Source organism: Platichthys flesus, chromosome 12 (genome assembly GCF_949316205.1).
Source record: "Platichthys flesus chromosome 12, fPlaFle2.1, whole genome shotgun sequence".
NCBI classification, from domain to species: domain Eukaryota; kingdom Metazoa; phylum Chordata; class Actinopteri; order Pleuronectiformes; family Pleuronectidae; genus Platichthys; species Platichthys flesus.
Genome location: NC_084956.1, coordinates 6,920,222 through 6,938,781, shown reverse-complemented (window position 1 = coordinate 6,938,781; position 18,560 = coordinate 6,920,222). Strand labels below are relative to the sequence as shown.

The following is an 18,560-nucleotide window of genomic DNA, read 5'->3' as shown; positions in this document are numbered from 1 at the left end:
TTCAGTATTTGGTAGCTTAACTGTGAACATTAGTGCTTATTGAAGCTTATTGAACTTGTTTTTGCGATATAAACTACGTTGGGCTGAGAGCCCGATCCGTTAAAGTGACACTCCAAAACCATTTGCAAAACATTACTCCCATAGAGTCACTATTTTTAATTAGGAGTGGGAGTATGGGATGGTTTTAGTTTCTTCAAGAATTTCAAAAATATCCAACTTTGGCACCCTCCTGTGACAAAATCACAAAATGACAACGGTGACACACAGAAATCTCTTTTATCTCTTATCATGTTGAGGGTCATGGGGGGGGGGGGGCTTGCACCGATCCCAGCTGAGACTGGACAAGAGGGGGTGGGGGGAGGGGAGGGTTACACCCTGGACAGGTCGTCAGCGATAATCTGAATGTCTTTTCACTGTTAGAGGAAGTCATGAGTGTCCACACATACAGTTTCTCAGTGGGGACATGCACACTCCACACAGTGAGACCCACATTCGAACGAGGGGACCATGCAAACCACCGTATTTGAAGTATCTGCTACATATTCACTTCCGGACTTAATTGGTTTATTATAGGGAAAAAGTTCCAAGATATAAGTGTGTGATTTGAACAAATGGAAAACAGTGTGATATATATGAGGTTGGAGGTGTTGATGGGAGGATTGTCTCACCTTCAGACGCAGCCAGGCTCGATGGGTTCTCCTTCCTTTCTCTATGTTTATCTACAGTAACTGTCTCTTGACTCTGGCTTCATATATTGAACAGACACACATGTGATATTAATATTATTATCTGCTTATCAAGAATGTCCTTAAAGTATAATTATTTCATGCAACCTGGCTGAAGTTGACATGATCCTGGTTCTCCAGTATCAGATGTGTACATGGATGTTGTTTGTTTTTCACAAGCAGAGTTTGTTATCGAACGTTATTTGCATATTTTAGATTTGAAAAATAGCTGAAATTGTACTTTGTGTAAAAAAAGTAGTTAAACGTATAAATTAAGTGGTAATTATACAAAATTGGACTTCAGTGGATTTGGGCTGCTCTGTGAAGACGGTTTAAAAAAATTACTTCAGCCCGTCTTGCTCTAAACTGTCTCTTCTTTATACGTCTGCCAAGTCTTTGGTCCTGTCGGTTACATAAGGGTCTGAGGAGGAGCATTAAAGACAGAAGCTGACTCAGGCCTCGCATCCGTCTGGTCACTTAACTGCAGCTCAGCATTTAGCTAAAGACTCCGGGACAAACCGTGGCGACAGCTGTGAACGAGTCCTCCTTCGTCTCTGGTGTGACGGTCTCATTAAGGACAGAGATGCTCAGTAAGGGAAACAGGCAGCGTGACAGTTGGAGCTCTATGCCATGTTTCTCCATGTCCACCACACGCTGGTTAACATCTACATGTGTTAATTCTCTCCTTGTTAATGTCTGTGTCCCTCCTCTCCCCCAACCTCCATCTCCACATACACCATCTGCATTTCCTGTCCATGCTGTCTCATTAAGTTAGCTAACCCTAACCCAAGTTTGCCTGCTTGTCTCTTTTGACTTGACATGTAACTAATGTTGTCAATTGCATACCTTTCAAATACCATAACTTTGAGTTATATTTGACTCACGGCACCATTTTCCTACAGGTGGGCGCTGCAGGGGTTTGTTTCTTCTGCTGTGACGTATATCAGATAAATGAGATATTTACAACACTGTAAAAAACTGTAATGTCAACATGTGCTGGTTTAATGTTTGCAGTGCAGACACTATTTGGATTGTGAATCATCAGTTTCAATAAATTATCCATTATGAGAAAAAACGCAACCAACCTAATATCTCCTGAATGGAAAAAAAAAATATGTCAGTGCTTCTCGAATCAATAATTAAATCCACTGAAGCGTTCTGCCAAAGAAAACTAAAATAATTGGACGGACGCTTTTCTCCAAACAACCGCTGCATATTTCATGGCAGCCCTCAAAATCGTGGCCAGAGCTAAAATCATATTTGAACGTCAAGCGCCTTCAAAAGTAAACAGAAATAAGAAATCTTAGAGTTATCTTCTCTCTGCGGAGGATCTCATGCATTACCTCCCCTCTCCGCCATGTGTTCTGGCAGCTCGAGGCAGGACGAGTATTGTGTCTCTGCAAAACAATCCCTTCCCTGCTATGTCTCTCCCTCTGCACCTCTGTCTGTCTCCCTGTGTCTAGACCTGTGGAAATACTTCTCTGTGTCCCAAGCCTCTCTGTGTGTCTCATGCTCCGGTTGTTCGCACTTTGCCCTCTTTTCATTTCTATCTCTTTTATCCCCTCACTCTCCCCTCCCACGCCCGCGGCCTCTTTTGTTCAGTTTCGGGTCTTTGATGTTTTCTCATATAGTCGCACTATCACACTAACTTTTCTCCCTTTGTCTCACCTGCACGCTCCCTGACACAAGTGCACTCTCTTTCTACGCCCTCCAACCCCCCCCCCCCCCCCCCACCTCCAGCCCCAGCCGCCCTCCTCCTCCTCCTCCTCCTCCTCCTCCTCCCCTGTGTTTTGGTCCCTACCTGTGAAGCATCCCTCCACCTCTATCTCGCCGTACCCCTCCTCTCACATCGCTCGCCTCTCTTTGAAGTCATTAGCGCACTAGTCAGAGCCCATGCCACTCCAGTCAGCTTTTATCATCACAGGCGAGGAATGGATTTAGACCCCGCCGGAGCACAGTCATCTCTCCTCCTGTATGAAATGATTCACTTGTGACTCATTGCTTTATTGGGAACACTCTCCCTCTCCAAACAAGCAACCATTGGATTTGGCATTTTTTTACCATCCAAAATGACTGTAACCGAAAGCGAGAGTGCCGACCCTGACGGTCCCACCGCAGCTCAGCGCCTCTCTCCTCAGAACGAGGAGCCGCTCTCACAGAAGCAATCACGTCTCAGTGATTAGCTGCCGCGACTTAGTGCCGTTGCACCAATCCAGCTCTGATGAAATAATAAAAGTCCAGCCCATGCACGTCTTCACCTGCCAAACAGACAGACACACCTTTGCCAAAAATAAAACCTGTGACCTCTCAACTTGTCTCTGAGGCTGACACACAAACACACACACACACACACACACACACACACACAATCACACACACACACACACTCAGCTTGCAGTGTTTTGAGCTGCTTCCACCTGCAGCCCACTGAGGCTCACAGCTTCACACCATTAGTTCGGCTTAGCAAGCTCAGCCATCCACAGTACAGCCCGGTGTATAAACCTCGGGCGCCATCTTGACTGAACCGGCTGCTGCCTCCTCTTCTCGTCTTGTTCCTTCCACTGCTGAGGGTTGCAAACATAAAGATTTCAAGCCGTAAACAAAATGCACGAAGGTTAAATAGCCCGGCTGTATACATAAGTGCACCTACATCAAACAATAAAAGCTTCAGCAGAGTTCCCAAATAATGTTCTTCAAGTCAAGCCCACTTTAAACTCTACACGTAGCTGCATTCTACATATATAAATATAGATGAGATCCATAAATGCCGGGACGTAAATAAAAGATAAAAAATGTGGGGTTTAAGTATCTTATGCAACCTGGAAGCCAACGCTAAGCAGCCAATGTTATTTTCCATATATTTTTGCATTTGATGGATGTAAATTAGGATCTGTGTGGAGAAAAATTGGCCTCATTAGATGAAATGGAGTTCTGTCTTTCTTGTCCGGGCTGGAAATGTAAACAAGATGATGAATCCCTGCTATTCTGGTGTGTTGGCAATGGAAACGCATATTAATTCTCCATTTCATTTGAGTGCACGTTGTAAGGTTAAGAGCTGTTTTTAGGCACGTTGGCGGCTATACTACTTTTATCTTGACTAAAATATCCCTCACTCCAGTTTGGAGGGATTGCCGTGAAAGAGACGTTCTCGATCTACAGAGGAAGACGTGTGATCCCACTGATTTTATTTTATAGTCATCAGTTCAAACATTTAACCTTCTCTAATACTTCAGTTTAAGACAAAATAGCTGCAAAAACTAAAGACATTCCCATCTGCCTCCACTCTGCTTGGTACCTTCCACCTGCTTGTATGTTAAGAGAAGCATTGAGAGGTGAACAAGGCTGCCAGCATGTCTCCTTCTCATGTTTGAAGTGGACCTCTCACAAAGTGCTCTTTTCAGGAATAATGTGGCCAATATCTTCAAGAAAGTCCTTGTCTCACTGCTTTTATTTCAATTCCTCACCTTGAGGGCCATTTTAGTCTCGTGTCCCAGACTCCTGACTCCTGGCAATAGCGTTTGATTTGTTAATTTAGAGGCGACACCCCTGCCTTTAGACGATCACGTGCAGAATGGTTGTGCTTTCTCCTGCCCTCCATCATGTCTGTGCTGCGTTGGCTGGTGGCGGTTTTATCGGGATCCCCATGACAACCACACCAGCAGCCTGTCAAGTGCTATTATCTCAAACACTTCAAGAATGTGTCCAACACAGGCGCAGCTGAGCGGCAGAATGTGTGTACATGTGGGCGTTCTGTGTTCCTGTGCGTGTCACTGTGTATGAGTGAGCAAACATTTACACGCTTTTAAGGGCGCCGCTCCGTCTGGTGAGGGCAGTGGCTGAGTTTACGCTTCTGTCACCTAAGCATTTATTTTCCATCTACACAAATATAACGATGAAAAACTCTTGGATCACCAGACCTAAGATATTAACCTTCTTTCATATTTTTTTTTATTTTTAAGATACATTTATTAGTCCCAAACACAGGCACAGACATGCAGGTAGGGAAATTTAACCTCTGCCTTTAACACATCTGGTGCATGACACACAGAGCAGTGAGCGACCATGTACGGCGCCCAGGGAGCAGATGTTGGGGGAGTAAGGTGCCTTGCTCAGGGGCACCAGACAGGGTAGAGAGAATCCTCTTGGATTTTTGGACATATCAATCCAGGTTGTCTTTCTGTTGTTTCTCCGTGAAGTCGAACCAGAGACCTTTTCTGCCCATAGTCCAAGTTTCTGCCACTAGTCCACCGCCTTTTTCACTTTCACTGTATTGCTACTTGATATGTTAATGGGGAAGATATAAAGATAAAACATAGTGTGCTTTTTTACTCCTAACCTTTTTTTTCCAAGTTCCAAGTCAGGCTTGAAATCAAAATGCCAAACATGATGAGACCAGCTTGGTAAATGTCACCATTTGCAGATTTTCCTCATCTTAACATTAATGTGAATTTCATTTCTGTTGGTTTTAGACCATTTGTCGGACCAACAGGAGACTTGATAAAAGGAGGCTGGAAATTATAAAGGGCATTTTCACAGTCCTCAGGTTCTTTAGAAAAATAAGATCATCAATTAATCAAGAAATCACAAATAACTGATGATGAAAACACTTGTTTAGTTGAAGCACTAATTACTTATCCAGTAGAGTTATTACATAACTTTGTGATGACATTGTTTTGTTCATGACTTAGGTCAAAGAGTAAATCACCAGACTGAGTTCCACTGACTCTCTGTGGCTAGACATGTTTTGTGGCATCTGTAACCACACCCATTCATAGTGATGTCACTGTGTACTGAGCCACCCCGAAGTACACATCTACATCACTGCAGCAAGCCAAGAAACTTTTACTCATTTCAATCTGTTGCTATATCCAGTCTGGATATAATAAGTAGTTTTTCACATCTCCCAATACAACCCCAGCCCACATCTCCTTCTTGATGCCTGTGCTGGACAAAGAATAAAACATGTTATCTAAGCCTGAGCTCAGTGGAAAAAAAGACAGCAAGCTTGGATCTAACAATGCATTAGGATATGGCGGGAAGGGTCTCTATTCTCTGCAACAGACTGATTTGATTTGTTGATATTAGCTTCTCTTGGCTTCAATAGGAAAAGCTTCTATACTGAGGCAGGCATCCTGCAAACAGCTGTGAGGCATGACACACAGCTGTTTGCAGGATGCAGGGAGATGAGGTGATGTATCCTGATTCTCATTCTGATGTTGTGGGTAATCCGCCCCTGGCGAAAAGATAGAATAGTTAAAGAGATAAAAGATAAAAAGCCAATTTTCTCCCTGATCGTCTCTTTTAAGTGTTTTAGGTCATAAAGAGGCAGCAATATTAATATGAGACAGTTTTTTAACCAGTTAAAGAAACCCTTGTAGGCTCTTTCAACAGGCAGGTCGTTGACCCCCCACCAGCTAGTGGGTCCTTTGGGTCCTTTGAGTCAAGTTGTGAAAAGGCTGTTGATTCCTGTTAGTGGACGACTTTGGAAGACACCATGACCTGGATGACTGGGAACCTTCAGATACACCTTAGTGGTCATAATGATTGGTTTGTAATATATTTAGCACATCAAGTGTGGTACTGTTGCTTTCCACTCATCTGCGTGAGGCATTAGCATATTAACGGTTTCTACCTGCTGATGGTCGCTTTGAAAGGTTCAACCATCGTCCATCATCTTCACTGCTCCGGGGGTTCAAGTGTCTCTCACGTCAAACACTCGGCCCCTCATCGGTTTATCATCTATCCTGACTGATGTGTCCTCTGAGGTGTGCACGTTTGTGTGTGTGCATGTGTGTGTGTGTGTGTCCTGTCAGACACCCAGTCCTTGTCTTGTCTCTGTTGTGCAGACAGGAGAAAGCAGAAGAATGTCAGCCTGCCAGTATCCAGCTGCTTCTCTCTTATTGGTATTCAGGTCACACCGAGCTGTCCTGAGTGTCTGTTGCACGTGCCAAGGAGGAATGTGGGAAACGAGGGGAGGGAGAGGGGAGGAAGAGAGGAGGAAGAGAGGAGAGAGGCCCCCTTCTCTCTCATGTTATCTGGACCTAAAAATAGACAGCATCCTCCCTTCTTTTCTAGTCCCAGTGCATCCATGTTTCCATACTCAGCCTCCCTCTCTGTTTTCCTCTCATCCATCTCCTCTTCCTCCCCGTTCTGCTGTTTGGTGTAAGTAAACATGCTCTCTGGTGCCCAATGATAAGACTCCTTAGACTAAATACTGGCTAAAGGGGTGATGCAGGATTCCAATGGCCGGACTGGACTGTTTAACCACCAACAGTCAGAGCACGATTCTTATAGATCCTAAATGAAAATCCGCCTGTTTAATCACTGTATGGTATTTTAAAACCAATCTTTATTGAATTATAGATCGGATGTAACCGGTGCACGATTGATCAATAGAGCATCCATGTGGACACCTTTCAGTAATCTTTCACAAATCAAAAACTTTTGCAAAGTACATCTGAAAGCGATGCAGCTTTCTTCCTCCTTTTTCTGCTAATTTATGATAGCATGCTGTTTGAGTGATGACATCACGGTAGGTGGGCAGGAGGGATATTGGCTTTCAGTAGATTATGTTCTAGCACATGGCCAACCTTGGCTTAGTCATCCCGCCCACTGCCCGCCCACCAAGAAGATGAGAGTGAGAGAGCGAGAGTGTGAAATTGAGAGAGAGACCTTGCCCTCGGAACACTATCCCACCACAACCACCACTACCAGCAGTACCAGCAGCAGCTTTTCGATACTAACTTGTTGACACAGTCTTCACGTTTATGTTTTTCCGTCCACCTAAATAAATCTGATATTCACTCTGCTTTTAGACGAGTCGTCCAATGCAACAATCTCCTGAAATAAATCTCTGTCGAATGTTCCACTGTGTCTCTGCTCAGTCACTGACTTGTCTACCTGCTGTTTGTTGCAGAAGTAGCAAAAAATAAATAAGTTTATTTTCTTTTTTTTTTTAGACAGCTGCCTGCTGTGGCTTAAAAAAGAAACTGATTAAATTAATGAGAAGGAAACAAAACAATGCAGTTCTACTCAAACCAAAACTGAGCTAAAATTTGGATATAATGCACAATAGTGCTTTTGCAGAGTTGGATTATTGCTGTCGGTTTTTCTCCATGCAAAGCCTGTCCAATCCCATGTAGACAGTGGTATTTTATTTTACATTTTTATAGTAAAAGTATTAGATTTAAAGTTCTTTTATCACAGCATTAACCAAAGACAGAAATCTGAACTGCAGTTGGTTTTTAAACAGGCAAACAACAGTAAACAAGCCCAGTTCTTTTCGATCAGAGAAACACATTCACAGCTGCACTAGCAGAGTTCAAACATTTGTATTAGTCGTGAAAAACAAAAACAGATGAAGCAGAGAGCGGCACTTCCTGTTTGTGTCAGTACCATTCAGTTATGTATTCAAATATCAAATCCTTAAGGGACTATTGTTAAAATAAAAGGGTGGTCGCATCATGTCAGAGTCAAATACAATGATGGGTTTGTATTTTACTTTAGAAAAAGTCATCACTGAGATGTTAAACTTGAAAATGAATTTGAAAATAAGACTATACACAGTTATTCAACAACGTTTGTGATACTTTTGTGAAAACAATTCTGTGGTTGCAAAAAACATGAAATGACAGAAACCTACCGGCAATTCAAAACAAGAACTGCATTAACTGCAGCAGTGTCAAACGGGGATAAACGCCCGTGCTTCATTTAGTTTCTTTCCGGGGAGAAGGCATAGCCGGCTGTTTACCTCTCATCCATGATTCAAGGCTCGCCTCTTTCTGCCTATAGCAGAGGGTCGTCCCTGGGGGAGGGTGATGTTGAGGAGTCAGGGGAAATATTGAGCATCCTTCTGCAGCCATGCACCGGGGATGACGATTCTCTGGGGAGATGGGGATGAGGAGAGAGGCCGCGTGTTCTTGAAAGCTGCAGAAGTTGACAGGGAAACACTGCGAAGGAGGACCCAGTGGAAGTATCTGTGGCAACCATCTGGAAAGCATTTAAATAAAATAGTGTTAATACCATCTGCCCATCAAACCCGATGACAACACTGCGACGGCTGCTTCTGCACAGGAACTCAGTAGCAATGTGTTTTTATCGTGAGATGAAGAAGCAACGCCAACCAAGTAGTCTTTTTTATAAAATGTTTAATGATATTGGAGCTGCAAAGGAGACGGATGAATGATAAGATAATAGCAAAGTGAAAATATAATAATCCAGCAAATACAAGATTGTTAATCGGCCAGCGTCATGCAGATTTACTCTTTGCTGATTGTGGTCTGCACGGATTAGCTTTGGGACAGACATCAAGACGGCTGAACCACAGATGACTGACAGCTCTCTGCTTCAGTCCCACATCAACATCGATCTTTCCTGTGGACACACTTGCTGGGCCGGGATTCGGTCTTTGTCTGCCTGGGAAGAACACCAGTTGTTCACTGCAGCAGTTTTTAATAAATTAGAAGCCGGTCGTTCATTATGCAGTTGCGGTATCTCATCTTGTTTTGCCTTCAGCAGGACGTTTATATATTTGTTGAGGGTTCAGGGACTTTAACGCAATCGACTGAAATCTCCCGGCAGAAGAACATCAAGAGATGTGACGTTAAAAGATTATGAGTTCTATCACATCTGTACTTTATCAATTGTTTATTATCTCACAAAAAAGACAGCGGGTTGCTGCTGCAGGAAAACAGCAGAACAGATGAGTTATGGGCCCGAGACTAAAGGTCAGTTTGCTCAAAATGAACTAGTCGGTATGAACTGTTGTCCAACAACATCTGAAGACAAATAAAAGAAATGAGAAATGAAAGAGGTGAGATTGAAAGAGAAGTTCAAATTACTTCCTATTTTCCCCTCTGGGCCTGATGAGGATGAATCTTTAATAACTGCAGCTTTAAATGGTTTCTTTTTATTTACACTTTCTTCATATTGTGCATTATTTGACAGCCCAAAGAAACATGAATGGATTTATTTATTGATCAACATTTGAGGTTCCAGACCATATGAATGGGCTCCTGTTTAGTCTATCTTGTGCATGTGCTCAGGGATGACATGACACATATTCCTGCCTGTGATATTACAGTATAGTGCTGATCTACAGGTGGTGGCAACATGTCAGGATGTGCAGCATCTGTCAGATTAGGCAGGAAATTTGAAAAAATAAACATAGATTAAAAAATGCTGGAATTGAAGATATCTTAGCCCTTAGAATTACAATCGTTAAACATTGAGAATACAAACAATGAGTTTAATCGACCACACTGTACGTTAACTAGCATTTTGTTTGTTTGCAAGAAATCTCCACAGGGCTACAGATCCAAACAATCCAGTAATCAGTTTTAAATTTCAAGTGTATTTAATTTATTTCAAATCACTGAAGTATTAAATTATTATTATTTTAGAAAAAGGATGCTGCATATTCTGCTCATTTTCAGGTTCCATTTGTTTTACGACTTGAGAGGTTTACTCGCTCTAATGTTCAGAAAACACATTCAGCAAAGGACGGTATGATTACTGACAGTGTGATTACTGACAGTATGATTACTGACAGTGTGATTAGGGTCATTGCTGCAGCTCCTCTTTTCAGCTTCTGACTGAAACACTTTGTTTTAGCTGCTGTCTCTTTAAGCCCCCCTTCTCCTCCCAATAAAGCCCAGTCTGCTCTGATTGGCCAGCTGGGACCACTCTGTTGTGATTGGTCACTTCCAGCACATGTAGGAAATGTAAGCTTCTGGACTCGCTTTACCTTCGAACAAGGTGTTTCTAGAGCTTCCTTGTTTTCTCTGGTGAGGAAGAGCTCCCGTTACCGTAAACGTTGGGCTTTTAAACTTTGCAGAACTTTTACTTACACAAGAACAAAGGAAAGAACTGAAATACCGTAATACGTCTCTCCTTGAAGTCAGTGACATCACACCAGGAATCACAAATCTACTTGTTTCCTGCGAACCTCAGTCTCACTCTCATCAAAATGAGATCAAGTCATTACGAGGCTCTGACTGCCACCTCGAGGATCGTCTCAGAGCCGAGGAGGCGTCGGGGTCGACGACATTCGTAATCGTCCAGATAAACCGACGTCCGCAGTAAGACGACCATCTGACCTTCTGTGTTTTCCAGTGGCGTCTTGCTTTTCCTATCACAGTCCTCCATTATGGAAATTATGGATCCAGCAACACACCACCAACTGGTACATTATGAAACACATTAATGGTGTTAGGTGTGAAGTGAGAGAGAGAGGAGGCACCGAAGAGGAATAATTTCCCTCTAAAAAATTCATAGTTTGCTGCAAAGATAAAGACGAGAGCTGCAAATGGCAGAGAGGAATGTTACCTCCTCAGGTTCTTTTATGCAAAATGCAATGTTTCTCCAAATGACATATAATGAAGAACAAAGATGACAGGGTGAACAAATGTGCCCAGTGAGAGAGCATCCTGGAGTGTGAAACTGTGAAGTGACATTCCAAGAAACAGATGCTCTCGTCTGACTGATGGCTCAATGGAGCTCGATTGTGTGCACGGTGACTGTGGCGATGAATACAACCGAAAGCGAAATGCCTTATCGAGCACCGAACTGCAGATGCTGTTAAACGGCTATTCGCTGGTTTGCAGAGTCTTGCCTGCAGCAAGGAGAAATAAACATTGTGTTTGGGACGGGAGTAATTGCCTTCTCTGCAGGCAGTGTTGTCACCTGGACATCTGCTGCTCGTGCTCTCTGACCCGGCCCGCTCTGAAACAGGCTGCTGTCCGATCCGCCTGGGAGGAGTCAGCGTCTCCACAAGTCAGGGGAATCGAACGTGGAAAGGAGAAAAAATAAGGGAAGGAAAATGCAAAAATAAGCAGGGCGTGAGTACTTGAGGGAAGAAAAAATCAATTTTACATAGGATGGATTAGGAATCAGGACGGTTGCCTGTACGATGTTAATGTGAGCAGAGCAAACAGAGCATGAGCATCTGTTGCTGGGGCGAAGGGAAGAGCTGCTGTTTTTTTCGTCTCCCGTCACTTTGTTGGTGATAACTAACTCTGCTGCAGTACAAGATAATACTGTGGAATCATAACAATAATAATATTACTCCGATGCACCACACACACACACACCCACACACACACACACGCACAGTGTAAAATGCAGCTTATAGATGAACAAATGATTGATGAGGTTATTTTACGTGACGGCAACAAAAGGAAAAAAGAAGAGAAAACCAAATCCCATCTTCTGATCCCCTATAGACAATATCTCCCTCTGTCCCTCCGCCCTGTCTCTGACCCCTCCCCCTCGGGCACCACCCCCACAGCCACCTTCTTTTCTTTCTCTCTTATGAATGAGCGATGGCAGGCTGCCAAAGATGTCCTTGTGATAGTGGTCGCGGGCCGTGTTGCTGTGGTAACTCGCAAGCGGTAACCTCGGAGAGACTTAAGATTCATGGCATCTATTCAACAACCTTGTCAGCGTGAGCTCGGTAACTTCCCTCACCTATCTGCAGGCTAATTATCGTTTCCAGTGCCCCGAGTGGTGCAGTGCTTTACAGGTGCAGCCTGGAACGTCTGAATAACTTTGGGTGTATTCCAGTGTTTTTGTTTCAGTGTCAACAGAACAGGAGCCAGTTAGCAGAGCGAATGGGTTTACTGTTTAATCTGGTGCAGCACTTGTGCACAGAGCTGCAGTAAATACAGTGTTTTATTTATTTATTATTTGACACAAAGTGTTTATTCTGACACAAATGTGAGTGCCCGGCAATATAATTGGTTGGTTGCAGTTGAGTGTTGTTATGACCTGGGGTTGGATTTCTAGTGCACTATCTGCAGCTTATAATTAAATTGATGATTGATACTTAGAAATAAAAATATCAAAAGAATTTATCCTGGAAATGTATTCTGCCTCCACACAGTTTTTGTCTAAATCTTTTGTAAATTATTTCAATACTCTAGCACTTAGTAAACGTCCTGATCTTATATTTGGGCCTCTCTCACCGAGGGTGACTGCACAAAGCATTGAGTCAAAAGATCATTTTTCTTCAACACATGTTTGTGTTGTAATATGTTCATATAGGACCCAAGGTTGACCTATAGGAGCCCAGACAGATAACAACTGGAGGAATAAACTAAATAAACAAAAACAGGCCTAAATCATAAGGAAACAAACAGCACTCATAAGACAGCGGCAACAACGTCAACTGGTTCCATCATTTTCTCTGTTGAAGTCGAAGGAGTTCTATCTAGTTTAATAAAGCATTAAAACACAACAACATCAGATGCACATGCCTGTTACCAATCAATGTCAAGTACAGGTAGACGCAGCCTACATAGGTTCAAGGTGTCTTTATTTCCCCTCAGGGGCAGAATGATGACCTGATGACGACAGGACATATGTTTGTCAGACAGAAGGTCAAAGGTCTCCTCTCTTAATTGAGATGTGAAAACCTAAATCAACTGTAAACAATGTAAGACACGAGTCTTGGTTCAGACTTTTCAGGTGTTTTAAGTTGAACCCTTGCATGTTCTACTTCAGAAATATAATGGCTGGTTTGTCTGTCATGCATTGTATCTACTGCTGTGTAATACAATGATAAGTCTTTCATTGTCTTTTAATATTTGAATTATTTAACTCAATAATTGATGTGGAAAAATATGCCATTTAATTATTCAAAAGCTGATTCACCATGCCAGACATGTTTTTCTATAGCTGCTGTCACGTATATGATGGATGTGTTTGTATATGAGAGCTCGATACATTGCCCATGTAAAGTGCTCTTGTTTAACAAAGGGCTGTTATGGTATGAATGCCTCTGGTCAGGTTATCTCTCCCGTGTTTGGTAGTAAATGAGCAGTTGACCTCTACGTTCCTCAGTGGGGTCTAGGAAACGTGTCCATTCATTATCATCTGCTTGTTTGTGTGCGTGTTTAACGTCTCGTGATGGGCAGAGAAGAAGAGAAAGTCTTTCCCCCGCTCATAAGCACTCGTCTGTCTTCAGAGATTTACAGCTTATATAAGAACGGATAATCTAATTACGGCAGTTCGAGTTCATCAAGCGCTGCGATTTCTCCTCCTCACCTAAATCTAGGTCACCGCCGAAGAGGAGCGGAGACATTTGAATATGTCACCTTTGTAGAGAGGGAGGCGTGGGACCTTGTCGATCAAAGATCAAATAACATCGAGAGGTAACACGATCAAAAGCTGTTCCGGGGGGGGGGGGGGCAATTCTTTGAGACATAGTTTGTGTTGCCTACATTGTGTCCCACTCTTATCCTCCAAAAGCACGGCATGAAGAACATGGTGTTTTTGGACTTGCTTCTTATGCCAAAGCAGCGGGCTGTCTGGAAGACATGTGTGATTCATTTTGTGGCGACTTAGCGTTTCCTTCGCGCGTTAGTGCAGCTGCAGAACCTCTGAGTGCTTTTATTATCACAGTATTGATCCTATTCAAAATTACTGACCCCAGTTCAGATATGCATGCTTTTATTTTTTATGTAAAAACCACGGCTGGTTTTTGAGGGCAAAAATTAAGTGTGGAATTTGTATCGCTCAGCCTCCACCGCAGGTTCTGCTTCCTTTCACAGATCCCAGGTCTGCGGCTCAGAAGGGAATCGAGATCAACCGACTGCAAAGACGGTTCTTATCTGGTGGAGCTGCCATGTGCAGCCACAGGGTCTGTTCAGAATCTCCCCTACTCCCCCTCAGGAAGCCAGACACGAGCTGGGCTGCTCACCTATTTTGATGATGCACATTATAAAATATAATCATCCCTACCTTCGCGGTTCATAAGCTTTCAGACTGTGTGTGTGTGTGTGTGTGTGTGTGTGTGTGTGTGTTCATCCTGCCACGAGCTCTGTTTGCACTGTGACTGATAGTTGCTGTGTTTTCTGTGCATCCTGTAATGATGGGACTATCTATGCTGTTTCTCTGCGTGTGTGGATGTTTGCTTTCCCCTCTGTAATGTACGATGTCGAGCTGGTAGGAATATCTGTTCTCCCCATGTAGACACACTCGTCCACAGATAACACTGTCGAGGTAATACTGAGAGGCGAGAGGGAGAGGAGGAGAAGATGGAGAACAGGGAAGCTTTTAATTTCCCCAGCAGCTCAGTTAGTCTGTCAACACAGACAAACAGAAACTGGAATTAACTCGGTATGAATTTCCAACAGGAAGACAAGCCACATTTCAAAGAGTGTGCAGGCCTCCAAGTTTTGTCAGTGGGCATCATGGCAACATTTGTCTTTATTAAAGCGCGTCTTTATTTGATCCTTTATTAGTCATTTGCAATATAAAAGCAGTAATAAGTAGAAATATACAAGAAATATATCGAATAATAAAAGAACATGAATGGAATTTCACCAAAATATACAGTGTAAAGAAATATATTATGTGAGAGATTATGTATAGTGAATGTTTTGCATTTATCTTGCTCAGACAGATGATTATGGCACAGGGAATGTTGCACAGTCGAGAAGTGTAAAAGTGCAGGTGCAAGCTTTGGAGTTCATTGCATTCTGAGAAATTAGTTCTACCTTAGAAATCTAGGTCAACAATAGAAACTACAGCCTGTAGATTGTGCAGCACAATCAACAACCGACTGAACGCCCCCTGCCTGCAGCTCACTTCAGGTGTCGAAGGTTGTTCAATGGCAATAATGAGCCACATTTCTTCACCTGCATCAGTGAGCCCTCCAAGGTCTCTATCGTAACACCACTGAACTCCAACTGAATAAAAGCTCACAGGTCGAATCATGGTGTTTATTTATTTTATTCACAGTTGGGATGAATCTTATCTGAACAACTATTCACTTTTGTGTGTCGCACAAGGCGCTCGAGTGAATCAATTCCACCTTTCCACCTTCCACTGTTGCTACCAAGGCAGCGAAACTGTTTTCCAGCCTCCCTTTTTTTTAATCATCCTTCCTTGGGTTGTCTTAGGATATTGAAAAAAATGGTGTTGTTCCCTTTTAAAAACCTCCCACCTTCCTGGTGTGCTCCGGATAGAAGCTTTCAAATAATCTGCCCTTTTATCGGCTCCTTTTTCCTCGAAAAAGCCTGTCCAATAAGTGGACTTATGGTGCACTTAACAACGCCTAAAAAGAAATCTAAGAGGCCAGGATCGATTTACAAACCCGGTTTAAAATGTTACTTTCCTCTGAACGTTGCTTCAGAACATGGTGATTGCAGCCTGAGTGCCCTCGGTGATTGCCTTTGAAGTGCTCGGAGCCATGCGCCGAAGCCCAGTGCGCGCTGATATCCGGAGCCTCTGTTAGTCACTTCATATGCACTGAGTCCTGTGCCATCATTATTCAATGATTCACACTGTGCAGCCAAAACACTCACTCTTATCTGTTAAGGGGCTGATGCAGTCAGACGGCTCTGGGTGGGTGGATGGGTGGGGGACAGAGAAGAAGAGAGGGAGAAGGAAGGAGGAGGATAGAGAGAGAGATAGAGAGAGTGAGAGAGAGAGAGAGAGAGAGAGAGTCTTGCTCTCCCTCACTCTTGTGGGAACCGACTCTCCTCTCCTCCTTTCTTCCTCTCTTCCTCTCAACATGAGGCCAGAGAGCATCCTGACTTCAAGAGCTTTAGATCCCGAATATTCACGCTGGTGGCATTTCACCATGTGTAGGCGGTGAGGGTTTTGCAGAGATAGGAGCGAACGTGTGAAGTATTGATCACTGCCGCCGTTGTCCTTGTGTGCTCTGTGTCTCACGGTGCCAGTTGACTCTCAGAGATCGACAGAGAGACTTAGATGCCGGGAGGAGGCTGCCGTTTTAAGCCATACTTATTCAACTGGGATGAGCTCAACACAATTAGGATTCATTTAGAGACATATGTTTGAAAAACAACAAAAGGAGTGATGCACACAGGACATAAAAGTAGGCCACGCGAGCACCGGAGATTTCTGCTTTGCCTCTTTTTTATTTACCAGCCTGAAGATTGATTCTAATACTGGGAGGATTTGTGTTTTTAATTTTAGCACCGACTTCCTGTCTCACTTTCCCCTCGAATTGTTGAGGAACACCAAAGAACGATTCAGACGTTTGATATTCAACTGTCAAACGTCAACATCCCCTGAAGTTCAACAGCTTCCATCCATTCTGATGTGATGAAATATGCTAAGTCTGTCTGAGCTGCACCCTTCAACCTGCCTCCCATTAAATCTTCTCACATTTACAAAGCATATATTTCTAATATCAATTTGTTTTCTCTTGGCCTTTCAACTCTCCTCCAGTAGCTCTCACAGAAGCTGCCTGTGCTCCATCATTGTCAATTGGGCTGTGATCACTAACTGGGAGGATTGTTAGCTCCGGGGTGTTTGACTAGCTAAAAGGTTTCTTACCAGCTCGTGAAAGTGCCAAACCCAAGTAATCGCAGATTTACATGTCAAACCCAGCATTTTCTTTTTCCATAATCAGAACTGTTCCTTCTCCACCATTTCTCCTTGCCACATAGTTTTATTTTTCGCCCACACACCCTCCATTTGTTACAAACTGAAATTGGCTGCATTTGAATTTTTGTGTTGCCTTTCCAAGATGAGATCCACTGATAATGTGTGTTTATGTTTGCGTGTGTATTACACAAACATGGAGAAGAAACGGAATTGTGGTTGTAAACCATGAAGTCAAACCTGTGAAAACAACCTATCACTTCAGTTCAGTGCACAGACACAGTCACGACTTTCCTACACAAGGTTACGATTGGTTTTATGTTTGGAGTAAGTAGAGAAAAGAAAACTACTTTAAACACAACTGACAACTATACAAAGAAAATGTCCTTAGTCGTGTAGGCATTTGTCTCTTTCCAGATGAGGTTCCTTTATTATCTTGTACTGAAACTTCTCCCTTCAACCTCTGTGATGTGGGGTCCCCCAGGGATCTGTCTTGGGTCCCTGCATGTTGCCTACATTTTGTAGAAAAAACAAGTCATCATATAGCTGTACATTTGTGGCAAAATGGTTTGTCTTATTTTGAATAGTGATGGATTATATAGAACTATCTGCGACTTCTGGAATTTGAATAAACTGATGTTATTATTTCTGTCAGCATGTTAAAAATAAGTCTTACTATCATTTGTCACCTACAGTGAATTCATTCTTATGGATTTACTTTTTATAGACAGGGGTAATTCAACTGAGCAACAAATTCAATACATTTTACAACTGTGTACTCAGCCAGAAAACTAATTTCCCATTTATTGTGTATATTCACTGTGGTGTTAAGAATAGATATTAAGAGTTTATTGAGGGAAACATTTGCTTGATTAAGAGATTAATAAGGTCAAGCGACCCCATTACAGAAGCAAGCATCACTGTCTATCATAATAACACTGCCATTGAAAGGAAGCAGTCAGAAATGTTCTAATTCCTAATATAGTGGCTTTAATGGGTTTAATGAGTCTGTTTACCAACCTTTTCATTATGGAGTAAAGACACTGGGAAACAATTTCACTTTAATTAATTAAATCTGACAGCTAATGCCCATGATCACTTCCTTTCAGATTAATCTCTGCGTAAAAGCTCTAAATCGATTGGCTGTTATTTCTCTGGTAAAATACACAGACAGAATTACCTCAACATTTTGTGTGCCTGTTTCACATATCACTGTGTTGCTGGGCAATTCAAGTTTGCGTAGATATTTCCATGTGTATATTTTTACACCGAGGTAGGGGTCGACGGAGATCTCTTGGCATCTGATCTGGCTGCAGCTCTGTATCAGGGCCATGCTCTGCTCTCCGCTTTGCTCCCTTCTGTGTGTTCTTGGAAACGTTGCTGCCTTGTGCTGCTCTGCCAGGCCCTTGAGACAACTCCCAGTACATTTGAGTCCCAGTGACGCTCGCGAATGTTTGTGTGTTTGCATGTTTGTGTGTT

The 18,560-nt window shown here is 42.9% G+C and overlaps 1 protein-coding gene across 4 annotated transcripts in view; it reads left to right on the top strand.

Annotated features, from left to right (window-relative positions):
• rgs7a (regulator of G protein signaling 7a) overlaps nucleotides 1–18,560 on the top strand; it is a 43,475-nt gene that overhangs the window by 6,499 nt on the left and 18,416 nt on the right. Inside the window, exon 1 of one of the 4 annotated variants that reach the window (XM_062401334.1) lies at nucleotides 13,762–13,876. The exons of the other annotated variants lie outside the window; for them this stretch is intronic. The gene's annotated coding sequence lies outside the window, so the exon portion shown is untranslated. Of the gene's footprint in view, nucleotides 1–13,761; nucleotides 13,877–18,560 lie in introns of those variants that run through there. 4 annotated transcript variants of the gene reach the window in all.